Source organism: Lethenteron reissneri, chromosome 38 (genome assembly GCF_015708825.2).
Source record: "Lethenteron reissneri isolate LAM-NWPU_2019-01 chromosome 38, ASM1570882v1, whole genome shotgun sequence".
NCBI classification, from domain to species: domain Eukaryota; kingdom Metazoa; phylum Chordata; class Hyperoartia; order Petromyzontiformes; family Petromyzontidae; genus Lethenteron; species Lethenteron reissneri.
In genome coordinates, this window is record NC_083816.1 from 5,963,592 (window position 1) to 5,979,993 (window position 16,402).

Sequence of the window (16,402 nt, forward strand, 5' to 3'; positions counted from 1 at the left end):
GGCAAATGAAAGGAGGTGGGTGATCGTGACTGATGGTCGAATATGATGGGGAATAAAGAGAGATGGGAGATGAAGGAAGATGGTGCGAGAATAGAGACTGTAGGAATTGGGAGGTATCCGAAGATGGAAATCGATATGAGGCAGACAGAGACGAGATACGAGCGAAGTTGAAAAGCTGAAGGATGTTTGGTGATGATTGGAGATGCTGTGAGTTGAACGATTGTGGGAAACGGTAGTGGTGGTGACACTTAGTGGCGAAAGATGTCGGTTGTTGTTGTTGAGGACAGAAGATGACCGAAACCAAGCGATGCTCGAAGTTGAAAAATGGGCAAAGACAAGTGACGGTGCGAAATATTAGCAGACAGAAGATGGCAGGAGACAGGACACAGATGAGTCATGGTGATGGGCCCTGGGTGCATGGAATCAAATCCCTCCCACCACCACACCGGAATTCCCCAAACATTCGTAGCCCCAGTGCCCTGTGCCTTCTAGCCCTTCCGTGGGGCCCGGTGCAGCTGCACCGCCTGCACACTCAACAGCCGCCGTCACCGGTGGGGTAGCTGTGACCCCGGGGTGCTTTCCCGTTGTGTAGTTTGGTGGCGAGAGGGGGGGCGCAGAGCGAGCTCGCAGCCGCCGGTTCAACCTGGCACAGGGACGCACCGGACTAAAGGTCACCACACAGTCACACTCACGGAAATAAGGGCGGCGTTATCGCAGCCACCCTGCGCCTCTGCCATTATTTAGTATCGCACTTTAGCCGTTTTCCATCTCCAAGTGGTGCCCGCAACGACTTAATATTGCACGAATCGATATTCCATCCTTGTGCATGATGGCAGCAGTACGATGTTCAGTCGCTAAATACCAATTTTGAGGTCTGCTCCCCCCACGTTGAGAGAGAGAGAGAGTGGGCTTCAGTGGTGAGTGGTCTGCCTTTAATAAATAGCGTGATGAATAATTAATTAATAAGTTCCGTAATTGACAATATAATAGATTGTCGGTAAACAAGAATTTCAGCAATTGATTGATGACGTGGGTCAATTCATCACTCGAGGCACGTGGCGCACGAGTTGAATCACAATTGTCGCGAGGCGGGATACCTATTAAGCGAGTGCGGTGGGGGGGGGTGTGCTTAATTGATCCAAATTGATTGAGCACGTGGACTTAACGAGCTCTTGTGCAGTCATCCACCACATCCCTTTTAAAAGGCGAGCCTGCCAGCGTTGCGCGCTGTTGTGTGCGGCGTCAGTGACCGGCGGGAGGGAGACATCTGAGAGTCGCGGTTTTCGTGGCCTCAATCGGGAGGCGCTTTCTATTCCGCTCGTTGCAATTGCGGCATTGGAGTTACGTTTTTTTGCCTTCGGAGATGAAACAAACGTCCCTGGTGTGGCGTGTGTCTGTGTATATCGCTTGTCGGGGAGGCAAAGGCGGAGATGTGGGCGTTGTCCTATGGGGAGCGGTAGTGCAAGCGGGTTGGACTGCTGCGCTATGAACCCGGTGGAGCCCGAGTTCGATTCCCGCTCGTGGTCAACGCTAATAACGAATATCGGAACTGGTCCTGGGCCTCCCCTAGATCTACTCTGCCTCGTGAGTACCTGGTGTGGTGTGTAAACATCGGGGGTGGTGCTGGCCACCCACCCCCTCGTGTGCCGTGCCGGCCTTCAGAAGTGCTCGCTAACGGCACTTACCCCAACGGTGTTGGGCTATACGAAGGATCTTTGTTTGTGCATCGATTGTGGAGCAAAGACGATCTGGGCGCTGTCCTGACCACCTCACGACCACCCCCATCCCGCGTGGTCTTCCTGGCAGCCCTTAATAGGTGCTCGCTGACCGGACGTGACCTAAGGCTGTAAAGGCGAGCTCTTTGTACGCATGCAAGAGGCGTAGGTGGTTGGTGCACGGCACTCGTAACCCCGAATCCTGGGCTCACGTCTCGGCCACGGCGAATGTCTGTGGCAAGTGAAATCTGAACTGGCCCTGTGCCTCCCCTAGGTCTACTCCGCCTTAAATTATTAAACTGTTGGTGTACAACGAGAGCTTGAGGGGAAAGGCTAGAGCATTTTTAAAGTTGCTGCATTGCCTGTATTGAACAGTTCAGACCCACTCGTGTGCACTGTGGAATTTGCTTCTGAACCGATGTTGGTACTCTTAGGCAGTGCCGGATTATCTTGGTAGCAAAAGTAGCTACATGTATAGCTACAGGCCCCGCACTTTCAAGGGCCCCTTGCGAAGTGCGTTCAAGCTATCAATTGCGGTTCGGCGATTCTGCACTTGCTCTATTACTATAGTACTATACCGCCTTCAACGTTTACGAACGACTGGGTGTTTAAGGTTGGCGATTTGTTGTATTATCTGGCTGTATAGCAAATGAATTGCCTTGCTATGAAAGTTAAAAATGTATAAGAATAGGGTTTCCCCTTTTCTGGCAACAAACCTTTTAACACGGAATCATGTCTGCATTAACCACAATACTTGTGGTCAGAATGCAATCAAAATACTCTAATATATGCATTGCCCTTGATGCAGATGCTCACCCCGAGCTCATTACTCTGATGGTACATTGTCTTTTAACTGCACGCCTTTTGGCGTCCTCTGGTCTAACACCGTTTGAGACGAGGCTCAGAAGAAAGCTGTCTCTGGTGTGGACCAATCGGTTTCAAAGACCATGCATATATTATCACTGTTTTGTTTGCATTCTGACCACAAGTATTGTGGTTTATGCAGACATGATTCCGTGTAAAAAGGTTTTGTTTTGTTGCAGGAAAAAAGGAGAACCCTATTATAGTTTTGTACTGGCAAAGGAGGTTCCATGATTAAAAATGCATTTTTGTGTGTTTGTTTTTTATTTAGGGCTCCTTTATAACATGCTACAGGCCCCGCACTAGCTTAATCCGGCACTGCCCCATGGTCGACTCGACCTTAAGTAGAGTAGCGGTGTGAAAAGTGAATTCCTTTGTACTGGGGAAACAAAGGCGGCTGTGGGATGGTGTTGCGCTGTCTCCCAAGTTGCTTTCATGGCAATCCCGAACGGTTCTAATGCAAATAACAAACTGGGGATATTCGTTTGCGTCTCCTTGGCAACGTTCCAATGACGTCGCCAAACGAATTTCAGGAACGTCGTCTTTACTATTCCTTCGCTGCTACGTTTTAGAAAAATTAACAAACCTCACTTAACCTGCGTACGTGACCACCTGCTAAGACCCCCATTGGCCGCTCAGACCTCCCGTTTACAACATCGCCACTATATACTGGACTGCTACCTCACTTAAATTCAATGTCCTCGAGTACTCTGTATTAACATGTGTAAAATGTCTCTCTCGACAAATGACCCCCAGGTTATGTCTCCTGACTTTGTCATTGCGTTAATGGTAGAACAGGTTGTGATATTTCGCATTACGACAAGTTTTCCTCCAGGGAGGCATCCTCAACGTTATCAGAATCGGAAAGGGTTTTATTCGCCATGAAAGTTCGCGCAGACAAGGAATTTACTTTGGCCGGAAGGTGCATACATTCAACATTTAGGAATCTTAAATCAGTGGTTTACAAGTCTAACTATACTAAAGGTACAAGCCTAACTAATACTAAGGAGCTGAAGTATGTAAAAATTGAATACAATAAAATCTAAAATATACAATAGCTATAATATACAATATAGAATTTCAAAAATGCAAATAGCGTAACATAGTGCAAATATGGCAGGGTGTGATTGTGCAGCTATTGTGTTAAAGTCAGTTTAAGCCCCTGGCCTTGTTGAAGAGGCCAGCAGCGGATGGGAAGAAACTAGAGGACTTGCCCTATTTATACATGTGGTGGTGCATTCTGCATATACACAGTACTTAGCTCCGAGTTCGTCATGTTAAAATGTATGCACGCTGATCAGCACCTACCCTCCACAACGTGGAGGCGGGCAAATGAGGAAACCGCTCTTTCTGGTCGACTGGATGCAGGTGGCGGCTGCTGGACTTTGGCCTCGCGCACGCGGCCCCTGGGAGGTGTGGGACAGCAGAAGACGCGCTCGCCAATGATGCAGATTTACTCGCTTGCATGAAAGCCACGCAACTTTCCCCCCTTCAGTGTGGCTTTCGGTTTTTTTTCAAAATAAAATTGGAGCATGGTTTTGTATGGTAAATTCTCTTGAAGTTTTGTGCGAGGTGGGGAGGTGATAAAAAAAATCCTCTAAAATGGTGCGGTATAGGGTGGGGGGAGGGTTATGCATATTTACAACATGACAATAGTTTATTGGCAGACACGCAAAGTACTACAGGGGGGACAACTCGTGTTAAGACCACAGCAATCCACTGACGTGCTTGTGGATTTTTCACCGGACAGGATGTGTGGGAGAACCAATGCGTGGTCCGCGTGTGGGCCGCAGCCCGGACAGTAGGTCATTCACTGATTGCATACAATTAAAACAACACAGTTGTAATGTGGCTTCAATTTCGATTATAAGCTTTCGTGACTGCAGGGATTCATATTCTAGTTTTTTTTCGGTAAAGTCACGTAGAAGGAAAATAATAAAAATTAAACAATACATTTCTCACGACGTTTCGATTGCAACACAATCATCAGGTGTGAAAACCACAGCAAGAATAAAAAAAACATTTTATTGTTTTTCTTATTTTATTATATCCCTTCTACGTGACTTTACCGAAAGAACCAAGAATGTGGCTTCAAGTCTGGAGTATCTATATATATAAAATCGTTCATGTCTGTCTGTCTGTGTGTGTGTGGACTTTGGCCCATACGCACTTTCATTGGACGGCGGTTGCCCCTGGCAACGGCTAGCCACGCCTTCGCCGCTTTCATTGGACCTGGCAACGGCTAGCCACGCCTTCGCCAAGGGCTGCAGTTTCATTGGACGGCGGTTGCCCCTGCCAACGGCTAGCCACGCCTTCGCCACTTTCATAAGCTCCGTATTTAATTAAATAATAGCCATTACACAGTATTGTTGGAGCGCTAGGGGGGGGGGAAGGAACGCCACCCGTACCCTGCCTCTTCCAAGCCGACAATTTTAGGCGAGGCCGCAGGCTTTGCACGCTACTAGGCCTCGACACCCACCACGCCACTCTGAGGTAAATTCATCAAAGTTTTTCCTACTCTTCACTACACCCCCACCACAATGTGTGCTATTAATATTACTTTTAAACCCAACGCGCCAACAATCGATTACTTTAATGTTCACTGTACAAATACTCATTAAGCTGGGTGAGCGTACTGCCAGTCTATCATGTACACTGTAGCCTGCTTATTAAGCTCGGTGAGCGTACTGCCACTCTATCATGTACACTCTAGCCGGCTTATGAAGCTGAGTGCGTGTACTGGCAGTCTATAATGTGGACTCTTGCCTGGTTATTATAATCGATTCTTTATATGTTCTTTGTACAAACAGTCATTAAGCTGCTTGAGCGACCCCAGTTCGATTCCAACTCACGCCCACCACCGCTGACGATTATTTGAAACGGACCTGGCCCTCCCCTAGGTCCACTCAGCCTCAAAAGCGTAACTGCTGTCGTGTGTGAACATCGTCACTGGGGAGACGAAGGTGGCGGGGCATCGTGGATCCAAGTCCCGGGCGAAGCCGGGTCATGTGTATGTGTGTTTGTGTTTATGTGTATGTCTGTGTGTCTCTATGTATGTGTGTATGTGTTTGTGTGTATGTGTGTGTATGTATGTGGGTTTTTTTTATGTCTTTATGTGTATGTCTGCGTGTCTCTATGTATGTGTGTATGTACGTGTGTGCATGTGTTTGTGTGTATGTATGTGTGTGTCTGAGGGAGGGTGGCGTTTGTGCACAGACTGCCCTATATGACATCATAACAACAGTCTGGACCACTGGACGGGTTCCGCAGGACTGGAAGGATGCCCTGGTGGTCCCCCTCTTTAAGAAGGGGGACCGCACAGACTGTAACAACTACAGGGGCATCTCACTCCTCAGTGTGCCGGGTAAGGTCCTGGCAAGGATTATTCAACATCGCCTTGCTAGGCACGCTGAGGAGGGGCTTGCGGAGCCCCAATGCGGTTTCAGGAAAGGGCGGTCCTGCACAGATGCCATATTTTGTGTCCGTCTGCTACAGCAGAGGTGTAGGGAATTCCAAAAAGACCTACATCTCTGCTTTATTGACCTGGTCAAGGCCTATGATACCATCAGTAGGACTGGACTCTGGGTTGTTCTTCGTGCTTTCGGAGTCCCTGACCCTCTGCTCACGATCATTAAGGACCTTCATGATGGTGAGCGGGCCCGGGTAAAACTACGTGGCCGGGAGTCGGAGCCTTTCCCTGTACACCTTGGGGTGCGACAGGGATGTCCTCTGGCTCCCACATTATTTAACATCTATTTTGACCGCGTAGTTCGTGAAGCCTTCAATAGCTGTACCGGGGGAATTTCCGTTTGGTACAGATATAATGGGAGGCTGATCGACGCCCGGGTGCGATCAAGGGATGGCTCCCTATTGGTCAACCACGTTATGTATGCCGATGATTTGGTAATAGCTGCTCATTCAGAAGAGGAGTTGGAGGCGCTGCTGCTGAGACTGGAGCGTGCCACTAAGAGGTGGGGCCTTACCATCAGCCCCACCAAAACCAAGCACCTGCCTGGGTATTTTGTACCATCGGACACTCCACCCCCACAACTCCCAATTGGTGATGGGGCAGTTGTGGAGAGAGTGGAGAGTTTCCCATACCTGGGCAGTGTGCTTATGACCGGCTCCAGTCTATCAGCAGAGGTCTCACTCCGAATCAGTCGAGCGGCAATATCTTTTCATCGGTTGCGTAACGCTGTGTGGAAGCTACCTGGTCTGTCGCTCCGCACGAAGCTTCAGGTCTTCTCGGCCACGGTCATTCCCTCCCTTCTCTACGCTTGCGAGACGTGGACCCCCCTGGTGGAGCATCTTCGCCGGTTGGAAACATTTAGGCTGGCCTGCCTACGATCCATCCTGGGTTTAACCAGGCTGGATTGTGTGAGGAGCTCACAAATCCTTGAAAGATCTGGGCAAAGTCCCATCAGTGAGCTCCTCCGGCAGGCAAGGCTGCGTTGGCTGGGTCATGTAGCCCGCATGCCCAGCCACCGCATGCCTAAACAGCTTTTGTTCGGCCGGATCGAGGGGGCTAGACGGGCGCGGCACGGGCTGGAGAAGAGATGGAGTGATGTGGTACAGGAGGACGTGGAGCTGAGTGGACTTGCCGATGACTGGTACCAGCGGTGTCAAGATCGGCCTCAGTGGAGGAGGCTCGTGAAGGACGCTACTGGGCAGTTGGAGGCAGTCGCCCTCCAACAACAACGGAGGGCGGAGGAGCGACGCTCACAACAACGAGCGGAGCGCCGGGTGGCTAAAGCACAGCAAGTTGGCACAGTAGGGGGCACAGGTGGTGCATCAGCCAGTCATCTCGGTCATCTCGGTCAGTCGACCAGTGGCACCTGGGTCTGCCCCGTGACCTCCTGCCAGCGGGCTTTCGACACTTCACGTGGCCTCAAGGTGCACTTGGCCTGGCACAAGCATCGTGGTGACGTCACCGCCACTTAGTGGCGAATGGCGGTTGTTGTATGTGTGTGTATGTATGTGTGTTATGTGTCTGTCTGTGTCTGCATGTATGTGTGTGTGTATTGTGTATGTGTTTGTGTGCATGTATGTGTGTGTTTGTGTGTATGTGTATGTCTGTGTGTATGTGTTTGTGTGTATGTGTGTGTGTGTATGTGTTTGTATGTGTTTGTGTGTTTACGCTCGCATTACACAAATGTGTTGCTGGTCTAAGGCGTTCCTCGCACAGCATTGCCGCTTTATTATTTCAGTCGTTTACTGCCTTACGCACCCTGAAAGTCGTGTGTGTCTGCAGCAAGCGCGTGTATGTGTACCTATGGACGCGCGCGCGTGTGTTGTGTAGGGGGAACGGTAGTGTAGTGCTTAGCGTGCTGTCTGTGTCTGTGTGTGTGTCTGTGTGTGTGCGTGTGTGGTGTGTGGGGAGCGGTAGTGTAGTGCTTAGCGTGCTGTCTGTGTGTCTGTGTGTGTGTGTCTGTCTGTGTCTGTCTGTGTGTGTCTGCGTGTGTCTGTGTGTGTGTCTGTGCGTGTGTGGTGTGTGAGGAGCGGTGGGTGTAGTGCTTAACGCTACGCTGCGCTACCAACCCGGCGAACCGAGTTCGATTCCCGCTCACGGCCACCACCGGTGACGATTATTTGAACCTCCCCTAGGTCGACTCAGCCTCAAACGAGTAACTGGTGTGGCGTATTAACATCGGCACTTGGGAGACAAAGGCGGCCGGGCGTGGTGGATCCAAGTCCCGGGCGAAGCCGGGTAGTACAGCTAGTATATCTTTATTGGGAGTCGGCTTCAAGCACCAGTTCTCCTTAAAACGGAAAATGAATCTGGGTTAACCCAGACGTGTGTTTTAACTGTCCGAACAGATTTAAAGAAACTAAACTTGCCAAATTCTGGCACGGCAGCAAATCGTCCAATAAGCTTCAGACTGAATTCGGCCTCGAGTGGCTGCATGAACCCATGATATACCCACTGCGGAGATTGCTTCAGTCAATACACCCCCAATAAACCAAATCAGACAAGCCTATACAGTATGGACCACTATACACCATCTCCGATTAGCAGTCGGCATCCATTGCGAAAAGTTCAATCCAAATACCAGCCCAAACACTTTACCACCAAGTTACAAAAATTCGAGATTACGGTGATAATACTCGGGGTTCGAGCACCGATTTCACCCCAAATAAGCCTAGAACCAGATCACCCTCGGTGCGTTTGAGCCTGGGTAGCCTTGTGGTTGGGTGACCACACAGCCGGTAGGCTGGCAGCGCATTGTATTGTATCATGCCCCCCCCCCTGCCGCATTAAAAAACCTGCCTCCAACCAGCCTGCTGAAGGATGGCCATGTATCCCCCGACGATCAGCCCAACCCTCTCTCCGCCAGTGCATTGCCAAAAGTGTTTCACCGTTCACATTAATCCACGCCCCCACCACCCCCCTTCCATTATCCGGGAGACGATCGTCATTCACACAAATCCACTTGTCTGTAATAGCAACGATGTTATTATCCACGAAAATCTCAGCGCATCGCGACTCCTTCCTAGAGACGGGCATGCAACATCCTGGACTCGTCCATTAGCCCAGCGGTCCCCAACCTTTTGGGCACCAGGGACCGGTTTCGTGGAAGACAATTTTTTCACGGACCGGGGGGGGGGGGGGGTTCGTCATTGGGTCTTTCCTCCTTTTCAAAGAAGCTCTCCAGCGACGTTTGTTTTTTTAATCATTTTGGCTAGGAGTCAGCAGCTTGTGGGCTTACCAACACTGACAAGCGCGCAGTGCGGGAAAGAGGTGCGGACGGAAGTGGTCAATAAAATAATGGGGGCGGGCCACGCGTGGACTCACCGCTCTCACCTCCTGTCGCTGTGCGGCCCGGTTCCTAACAGGCCACGGACCGGTCCACGGCCCGGGGGTTGGGGACCCCTGCCTGCATTAGCCGGCAGCACCGTAATGCCGTGGACAAGGGGGGACCGCACAGCTTGGGCAAGTTGTTGGCTGCGCGGCTGCTGCCAGTAAGGGAATACTGCGGGCGGCGCCTTACAACAACTTGAATACCATTAGTGGGGATTGGCCCATTCCACGTGTTGTAATAAAAGAGAGGTCTGTTTTTGTGCGGGAGGAAAACGGGGGAGTAACCCAAAGATACACCACCCACACTGACAAAGGAGAGAGGGGGGGAAACACCCAAACCTCCACACCGATCAAGTCACGAACCAACTTGCTGTACTGCCTGCCAAATTGCGGTAACCTCGCTGCCTGGGCCAATTTTAAGAGTATTACCAAAGCAAAAAAAAAATCTGATTATTTAGCCTTGGCGCTCATCCCAAAACGACACGGGGACGACTGTGGAACTAATCCGTCCACCGTACCCAGCCCTGTGTACCTGCACACCATAACACTTCTCTGGAGACGAAGTGCGGTGTTGGTTGTCCACGTGTTGGTTGTCCACGTGTCTGCCCTTCGTCGCATCAACAGCAGGGGGGGGGGGGCGGGGTTGAGGTCGGCTGCAACCAGCGGCTATTTTTGAGGGCTGCTTTCGCGACGTTATTCACATGCATCGCGGCTCTTGAAATATTGTGGGTTTTTTTGTATATAACAAAATTCGAAAGAAAAACAAACATGGTTCTTCTTCTATTTCTGTTTGCCGATCACCCTGATCTACAGCAACGAAGCCTACTCGATCCAGAACTTCGCTTAAAATAAAATAGAATTAATAATAAGACATATTCTTGGTTCTTTCGGTAAGTCACGTAAAAGGGAAATAATAAAATAAAAACAATAAAATTCTCACGACGTTTCGATTGCAACACAAGCAATCATCATCAGGTGTTAAAACCACAGCAAGAAAATTGATGATGATTGCTTGTGTTGCAATCGAAACGTCGTGAGAATTGTATTGTTTTATTTTTCTTATTTTCTTATTTCCCTTCTACGTTACTTTACTGAAAGAACCAAGAATATGAATCCCTGCAGTCACGAAAGCTTTAAATCGAAATTTTATAATAAGACGTTAAAATAATTGGAGGCCTAATTGAGGAATCTCCGGGGTTGCTCAAATCGTACCGCGGCGACTCCACGCAGCTCCCGCCCCGCGGTAATTGGTTAATTGGCTAAGCCAGTGGTAATTGGTTAATTGGCTAAGCCAATGGTAATTGGTTAATTGGCTAAGCCAGTGGTAATTGGTTAATTGGTTCAGCCAGTGGTAATTGGTTAATTGGCTAAGCCAAAGGTAATTGGTTAATTGGCTAAGCCAGTGGTAATTGGTTAATTGGCTAAGCCAGTGGTAATTGGTTAATTGGTTCAGCCAGTGGTAATTGGTTAATTGGCTAAGCCAATGGTAATTGGTTAATTGGCTAAGCCAGTGGTAATTGGTTAATTGGTTAAGCCAGTGGTAATTGGTTAATTGGTTCAGCCAGTGGTAATTGGTTAATTGGCTAAGCCAATGGTAATTGGTTAATTGGCTAAGCCAGTGGTAATTGGTTAATTGGTTCAGCCAGTGGTAATTGGTTAATTGGCTAAGCCAATGGTAATTGGTTAATTGGCTAAGCCAGTGGTAATTGGTTAATTGGCTAAGCCAGTGGTAATTGGTTAATTGGTTCAGCCAGTGGTAATTGGTTAATTAGCTAAGCCAGTGGTAATTGGTTAATTAGCTAAGCCAGGGGTAATTGGTTAATTGGCTAAGCCAGTGGTAATTGGTTAATTGCCTCAGCCAGTGGTAATTGTTTAATTGGTTCAGCCAGGGGTAATTGGTTAATTGGCTAAGCCAGTGGTAATTGGTTAATTGGCTCAGCCAGTGGTAATTGTTTAATTGGTTCAGCCAGGGGTAATTGGTTAATTGGCTAAGCCAGTGGTAATTGGTTAATTGGCTAAGCCAGTGGTAATTGGTTAATTGGCTAAGCCAGTGGTAATTGGTTAATTGGTTCAGCCAGTGGTAATTGGTTAATTGGTTCAGCCAGTGGTAATTGGTTAATTGGCTAAGCCAGTGGTAATTGGTTAATTGGTTCAGCCAGTGGTAATTGGTTAATTGGTTCAGCCAGTGGTAATTGGTTAATTGGCTAAGCCAGTGGTAATTGGTTAATTGGTTCAGCCAGTGGTAATTGGTTAATTGGTTCAGCCAGTGGCAATTGGTTAATTGGCTAAGCCAGTGGTAATTGGTTAATTGGTTCAGCCAGTGGTAATTGGTTAATTAGCTAAGCCAGGGGTAATTGGTTAATTGGCTAAGCCAGTGGCAATTGGTTAATTGGCTAAGCCAGTGGTAATTGGTTAATTGGTTCAGCCAGTGGTAATTGGTTAATTGGCTAAGCCAGTGGTAAATGGTTAATTGGCTAAGCCAGTGGTAATTGGTTAATTGTCTAAGCCAGTGGTAATTGTTTAATTGACTAAGCCAGTGGTAATTGGTTAATTGGTTCAGCCAGTGGTAATTGTTTAATTGGTTCAGCCAGTGGTAATTGGTTAATTGGCTAAGCCAGTGGTAATTGGTTAATTGGTTCAGCCAGTGGTAATTGGTTAATTGGTTCAGCCAGTGGTAATTGGTTAATTGGCTAAGCCAGTGGTAATTGGTTAATTGGTTCAGCCAGTGGCAATTGGTTAATTGGTTCAGCCAGTGGCAATTGGTTAATTGGCTAAGCCAGTGGTAATTGGTTCATTGGCTCAGCCAGTGGCAATTGGTTAATTGGCATAGCCAGTGGTAATTGGTTAATTGGCTAAGCCAGTGGTAATTGGTTAATTGGCTAAGCCAGTGGTAATTGGTTAATTGGCTAAGCCAGTGGTAAAAGGTTAATTGGCTAAGCCAGTGGTAATTGGTTAATTGGCTAAGCCAGCGGTAATTGGTTAATTGGCTAAGCCAGCGGTAATTGGTTAATTGGCTAAGCCAGCGGTAATTGGTTAATTGGCTAAGCCAGTGGTAATTGGTTAATTGGCTAAGCCAGTGGTAATTGGTTAATTGGCTAAGCCAGGGGTAATTGGTTAATTGGCTAATTGGCTAAGCCAGTGGTAATTGGTTAATTGCCTCAGCCAGTGGTAATTGTTTAATTGGTTCAGCCAGGGGTAATTGGTTAATTGGCTAAGCCAGTGGTAATTGGTTAATTGGCTAAGCCAGTGGTAATTGGTTAATTGGCTAAGCCAGTGGTAATTGGTTAATTGGCTAAGCCAATGGTAATTGGTTAATTGGCTAAGCCAGTGGTAATTGGTTAATTGGCTAAGCCAATGGTAATTGGTTAATTGGCTACGCCAGGGGTAATTGGTTAATTGGCTAAACCAGTGTTAATTGGTTAATTGCCTCAGCCAGTGGTAATTGTTTAATTGGTTCAGCCAGGGGTAATTGGTTAATTGGCTAAGCCAGTGGTAATTGGTTAATTGGCTAAGCCAGTGGTAATTGGTTAATTGCCTCAGCCATTGGTAATTGTTAAATTGGTTCAGCCAGTGGTAATTGGTTAATTGGCTCAGCCAGTGGTAATTGGTTAATTGGTTCAGCCAGTGGTAATTGGTTAATTGGCTCAGCCAGTGGTAATTGGTTAATTGGCTCAGCCAGTGGTAATTGGTTAATTGCCTCAGCCAGTGGTAATTGGTTAATTGCCTCAGCCAGTGGTAATTGGATAATTGGCTAAGCCAGTGGTAATTGGTTAATTGGTTCAGCCAGTGGTAATTGGTTAATTAGCTAAGCCAGGGGTAATTGGTTAATTGGCTAAGCCAGTGGTAATTGGTTAATTGCCTCAGCCAGTGGTAATTGTTTAATTGGTTCAGCCAGGGGTAATTGGTTAATTGGCTAAGCCAGTGGTAATTGGTTAATTGGCTCAGCCAGTGGTAATTGTTTAATTGGTTCAGCCAGGGGTAATTGGTTAATTGGCTAAGCCAGTGGTAATTGGTTAATTGGCTAAGCCAGTGGTAATTGGTTAATTGGCTAAGCCAGTGGTAATTGGTTAATTGGTTCAGCCAGTGGTAATTGGTTAATTGGTTCAGCCAGTGGTAATTGGTTAATTGGCTAAGCCAGTGGTAATTGGTTAATTGGTTCAGCCAGTGGTAATTGGTTAATTGGTTCAGCCAGTGGTAATTGGTTAATTGGGTAAGCCAGTGGTAATTGGTTAATTGGTTCAGCCAGTGGTAATTGGTTAATTGGTTCAGCCAGTGGCATTTGGTTAATTGGCTAAGCCAGTGGTAATTGGTTAATTGGTTCAGCCAGTGGTAATTGGTTAATTAGCTAAGCCAGGGGTAATTGGTTAATTGGCTAAGCCAGTGGTAATTGGTTAATTGCCTCAGCCAGTGGTAATTGTTTAATTGGTTCAGCCAGGGGTAATTGGTTAATTGGCTAAGCCAGTGGTAAATGGTTAATTGGCTAAGCCAGTGGTAATTGGTTAATTGTCTAAGCCAGTGGTAATTGGTTAATTGGCTAAGCCAGTGGTAATTGGTTAATTGGTTCAGCCAGTGGTAATTGGTTAATTGGTTCAGCCAGTGGTAATTGGTTAATTGGCTAAGCCAGTGGTAATTGGTTAATTGGTTCAGCCAGTGGTAATTGGTTAATTGGTTCAGCCAGTGGTAATTGGTTAATTGGCTAAGCCAGTGGTAATTGTTTAATTGGTTCAGCCAATGGTAATTGGTTAATTGGTTCAGCCAGTGGCAATTGGTTAATTGGCTAAGCCAGTGGTAATTGGTTCATTGGTTCAGCCAGTGGCAATTGGTTAATTGGCATAGCCAGTGGTAATTGGTTAATTGGCTAAGCCAGTGGTAATTGGTTAATTGGCTAAGCCAGTGGTAATTGGTTAATTGGCTCAGCCAGTGGTAATTGTTTAATTGGTTCAGCCAGGGGTAATTGGTTAATTGGCTAAGCCAGTGGTAATTGGTTAATTGGCTAAGCCAGTGGTAATTGGTTAATTGGCTAAGCCAGTGGTAATTGGTTAATTGGTTCAGCCAGTGGTAATTGGTTAATTGGTTCAGCCAGTGGTAATTGGTTAATTGGCTAAGCCAGTGGTAATTGGTTAATTGGTTCAGCCAGTGGTAATTGGTTAATTGGTTCAGCCAGTGGTAATTGGTTAATTGGCTAAGCCAGTGGTAATTGGTTAATTGGTTCAGCCAGTGGTAATTGGTTAATTGGTTCAGCCAGTGGCAATTGGTTAATTGGCTAAGCCAGTGGTAATTGGTTAATTGGTTCAGCCAGTGGTAATTGGTTAATTAGCTAAGCCAGGGGTAATTGGTTAATTGGCTAAGCCAGTGGTAATTGGTTAATTGCCTCAGCCAGTGGTAATTGTTTAATTGGTTCAGCCAGGGGTAATTGGTTAATTGGCTAAGCCAGTGGTAAATGGTTAATTGGCTAAGCCAGTGGTAATTGGTTAATTGTCTAAGCCAGTGGTAATTGGTTAATTGGCTAAGCCAGTGGTAATTGGTTAATTGGTTCAGCCAGTGGTAATTGGTTAATTGGTTCAGCCAGTGGTAATTGGTTAATTGGCTAAGCCAGTGGTAATTGGTTATTGGTTCAGCCTGTAATTGGTTTAATTGGTTCAGCCAGTGGTAATTGGTTAATTGGCTAGCCATGGTAATTGGTTAATTGGTTTCAGCCAGTGGTAATTGGTTAATTGGTTCAGCCATGGCAATTGGTTAATTGGCTAAGCCAGTGGTAATTGGTTCATTGGTTCAGCCAGTGGCAATTGGTTAATTGGCATAGCCAGTGTAATTGGTTAATTGGCTAAGCCAGTGGTAATTGGTTAATTGGCTAGCCAGCGGTAATTGGTTAATTGGCAGCCAGTGGTAATTGGTTAATTGGCTAAGCCAGTGGTAATTGTGTTAATTGCTAAGCCAGTGGTAATTGGTTAATTGGCTAAGCCAGTGTATTGGTTAATTGGCTAATTGCTACCAGTGGTAATTGGTTATTGCCGCGCCATGGTATTGTTTAATTGGTTAGCCAGGTGTTTGGTTAATTGGCTAAGCCAGTGGTAATTGGTTAATTGGCTAAGCCAGTGGTAATTGGTTAATTGGCTAAGCCAGTGGTAATTGGTTAATTGGCTAAGCCAATGGTAATTGGTTAATTGGCTAAGCCAGGGGTAATTGGTTAATTGGCTAAACCAGTGTTAATTGGTTAATTGCCTCAGCCAGTGGTAATTGTTTAATTGGTTCATCCAGGGTAATTGGTTAATTGGCTAAGCCAGTGGTAATTGGTTAATTGGCTAAGCCAGTGGTAATTGGTTAATTGCCTCAGCCAGTGGTAATTGTTAAATTGGTTCAGCCAGTGGTAATTGGTTAATTGGCTCAGCCAGTGGTAATTGGTTAATTGGTTCAGCCAGTGGTAATTGGTTAATTGGCTCAGCCAGTGGTAATTGGTTAATTGGCTCAGCCAGTGGTAATTGGTTAATTGGCTCAGCCAGTGGAAATTGGTTAATTGCCTCAGCCAGTGGTAATTGGTTAATTGCCTCAGCCAGTGGTAATTGGATAATTGGCTCAGCCAGTGGTAATTGGTTAATTGCCTCAGCCAGTGGTAATTGGTTAATTGGCTCAGCCAGTGGTAATTGGTAAATTGCCTCAGCCAGTGGTAATTGGTTAATTGCCTCAACCAGTGGTAATTGGTTAATTGGTTCAGCCAGTGGTAATTGGTTAATTGGCTCAGCCAGTGGTAATTGGTTAATTGCCTCAGCCAGTGGTAATTGAATAATTGGCTCAGCCAGTGGTAATTGGTTAATTGCCTCAGCCAGTGGTAATTGGTTAATTGGCTCAGCCAGTGGTAATTGGTTAATTGGTTCAGCCAGTGGTAATTGGTTAATTGCCTCAGCCAGTGGTAATTGGTTAATTGGTTCAGCCGGTGGTAATTGGTTAATTGGCTCAGCCAGTGGTAATTGGTTAATTGGCTCAGCCAGTGGTAATTGGTTAATTGGTTCAGCCAGTGGTAATTGGTTAA

At 46.8% G+C, this 16,402-nt stretch overlaps 1 long non-coding RNA gene across 1 annotated transcript; it reads left to right on the forward strand.

Moving 5' to 3' along the window:
* Nucleotides 1–730: 730 nt before the first annotated feature.
* LOC133351569 (uncharacterized) lies at nt 731–4,077 on the forward strand. The gene is made up of 3 exons (XR_009756197.1): nt 731–917; nt 1,425–1,584; nt 3,945–4,077. It is a non-coding gene; the product is annotated as an uncharacterized LOC133351569 (long non-coding RNA).
* The last annotated feature ends 12,325 nt before the right edge of the window (nt 4,078–16,402 follow it).